The sequence below is a fragment of the Austrofundulus limnaeus genome, unplaced genomic scaffold (assembly GCF_001266775.1).
Source record: "Austrofundulus limnaeus strain Quisiro unplaced genomic scaffold, Austrofundulus_limnaeus-1.0 Scaffold74, whole genome shotgun sequence".
Lineage (NCBI taxonomy): Eukaryota > Metazoa > Chordata > Actinopteri > Cyprinodontiformes > Rivulidae > Austrofundulus > Austrofundulus limnaeus.
Genome location: NW_013952476.1, coordinates 2,137,241 through 2,140,714, shown reverse-complemented (window position 1 = coordinate 2,140,714; position 3,474 = coordinate 2,137,241).

The window sequence follows — 3,474 nt, the reverse complement described above, 5'->3', positions numbered from 1 at the left end:
CACACACACACACACACACACACACACACACACACACACACACACACACACACACACACACTGAGGACATGTCCTCTCAGCCTATCAGACTGAGTGACAGACAGAATAATCTGGAAACAAATGATGAGGCAGCCAGAGAGTGTGGGTGATGGGCAGATGGTTTGATTGTATTCGTTACTTTCAGGCCCAGAAGAAGCAGCAGTCTTATCACAGACGCTGCAGCTGGCTGCTGAGCTGGTTGATGATGATGATGATGATGATGATGATGATGATGATGATGATGATGCAGGCCTCAGCCAGCCTGCCAACCTGACAGCTCTCTGCTTCCTCACAGCAAACTGAGCTCTGACTGACTGAATCTCACTGGTCTTTGTGCTGCAGCTCTACAAACAGGGAGCTCAGCTGATCTGCAGACCTACAGGGGTTTAGTTTGACTCACATGAGCTGGTGAAGGTAAAATGTGATGAACAAATCTAATAGAAATGATGAAGAAAACTGGAGCGATGCAGGCTGTATAAAAGAACACGACATTTGATRGACTTCAGATGCTGACAAATAAAAGACTGATGATTTATTTTATTTTTATTTTATACTCCAAATCCATAGAATGTAATATGATTTGCATTTGCTTTCTTTTGAAATCTAAACATAATTTAGCAATTAATAAGAAACAGAAAAACAGTTCATCTTTCTATTTTTCTGAAACCAGAAGTTTAGCATCAAGGCAGCTGGACTCTGTCCTGTGGAACCAGCTGCAGCTTCAAGTGCTGAAAACAGCAGAACCTCCAGGAAACAGTTCAACCATCAGTTTGAACTATCAGCTGACACATGGCAAAAAATGTCAAACTAGTCGGCTAGCATTTATAAATAGTGACTGCCGGGTTYACTACAATGTGTTTATTTATTCTGTTATCGGACCATTTGGTGGAGCTAGATAAATATATTTTTTATATAAATTAGCTAGACTAGCTAAATAACTAAAGAATACAGTCTGCAGATTGTTAAAGAAATGTCAAACTAATTAACTAGCATTGATTTATATTTATTTACAGGCAGCTCTACCTGAAATGGTCTGATAACAACAGTGTTAAACTTCCAGTTTGAGAAAAATAAAATGAACCTTTTTTTGTATACTTTGCGAATTTGTGTTTTGATTTCAAAGGGAAAAAAAGAAATATGAATCATTTTACATTATATCAATTTGGAGCATGTAATGAACAAAACYAATAACCATCTTTTTTTTGTTCCTTAAAGTGGGTTGTTATGCAAAATCAACTTTTTTGAGCTTTGTATCATGTTATAATGTCAACCCTCAACAAAAACAGTGTTGCTTTGACTCATTCATGTGTGTTTGAGAAATCCTTGAAACTCCTGATAACCATGTGGAGCTGCCTAAATGCTTTCTGGCACAAAGCTCCGCCTATTTGTACATAGCTCCTCCTTGGAGCTACCATCCCACAGAGCACCCCTCCCTGAAGCATTGCTGTAAAGACATGCTGATGTGGGAGTGTCAGAAATGGTAGGAGATTCTTAAAGAGCTGCCAAGTTCAAGGTGTTGAGATAGACTTTGATGCAAAGTCAATTTTAATACATATAAAGTATTATAACAACTGAAGATAACGTTGATTGTCGTGTAGAACTGAACTATGTGCATGGAAAATACCCCCCCCCCCTTTTTTTTAAATGAAAAACAAAAAATATACCCAAARCCCTGCTGAAATGTTTAGGTTGTTTGAACTTGTTCCTCTGGATTTAAAGTTTAGCACAGAAAGAATATTAAAACAAATGAAAACAGAGGTCAAACCATTGGAGTTAAAATAAATAATTTTTAATTGGCTGTTRACTGAAAAATGTCTGATGTTAAATTAAAACCCTGAAACTCATTCAGTTTTACAAGATTTCATAAGATCACTAAGCTCTCAGAGTATTGAGGATGACTCTCAGCTGCTCRAAACCTAAATGTTCACTCAATATCTGGAATATACACTGAGTTGTAACCATTTCTGTTTTGGCTAATGTTGGTTAGCTTTGGCAGCTATCTTGAATGGGTTTGACTCCTAAAATTAATAAATGCATCCAATGATTACTGCTGAAAATCCCTGCAATTTGACATATTTTGCTAACAGACTCAGACATTGTTCTTGAGGTTTTATGGTGCACTTATGGCATCATGAAAGTTAGATATAAGGCTGTCAAGAAAATATTACCTATAAATATGCAAATAAAATTTGTAAAAAGAGAATGTCAGTATTGCCAGGTTTAGCAGGGAGCAGGCACAAAAACATGGAGAGCTCAGACGTCGACACAAAACAAATCTGTCGAAGCAGCAAAAATTCTCCCAGGAGAGAAAACTTCCAGAAACATACAGGAAGACCAAAAACTCAGAGGCCTAAAACAGACTAGACACAGCTCAATAAAGCCTCCACAAGTAGAGGAGACGAGACACAAAATATAAATATAATTAACTGAAATGACAAACACCCGAGGGAAACGACCAGGAGAGGGAGGAGCCCTGGGGAGCAGGTGGACACTGAGGAAGAGAAATGCTGGGAACTGACCACAGACATTAAACACAAAATGTACTCTTAAGGAAATAGATCTTTAAAAAAAGAAAGAAAAAACAGCTGTGTTTGAGGAATAAGTTGATGGAATAATCTTGATATGTTTGAAAAGATTATAAAAGCATTAAAAAAACATTAGATGGGGTATGTACTGATAGAAACTTTGTTAGACTAGGATGTGGAGAACCTGATTTTGTTTTTGTTTTTCTTCTTTGCAAATTTTGTAAAATGTTCAGGCTGTAGCCTGAAAATCGTTGCATTAATGAGGTTCAAACTTATTTTTGAGGATGAGGGACAGACGTGATAAGATATGTTTTTTTCTTTTTATTGCTCCTTTTTATTCATGTTTTGATGTATCTTAGGTTTTGGATTAATATTTCTATATTAGATCTTCAGAGGAAATTTATCTTTCTTCTTGTTATTTGTTTATAAGTTCCACTCCTTGTCAGTCCTTTCTTTATTTTAAGTTTGTTTATCTGCGATCCTGGGATTCTGATTTCATTTTTCACTGATGTGACTTTGGATTCTGTCGGCCTGCTGCTCCACCACTCGGTACAGTGCAGGTGTTTAAATACAACTCAGTGCAGTTGGCACGGGTCAGACACAAAACTCCAGGAACAGGATTGTGTGCCTCTGCAGCTCCTGRGATGAAACTAAGAACCCAGCAAACCATGGAAGAAATTCTAGACTCTTCCTCACAAATGCTGTTCACCCAGCTGCCGGATCCCAGTGAGATCCTGGTTCTAGTCTTTCATTTGTTCATGAAGTCTTGCTGGGTCCTCCACCCTGAAGCAGGATCCCCCTAATGGAGCAACAACAGCTGGCTCATTAACAGAGCCACTGGTCTGTGGATCTGTAGAAACTGCTAATACAGTCTACACACACACACACACACACACACACACACACACAC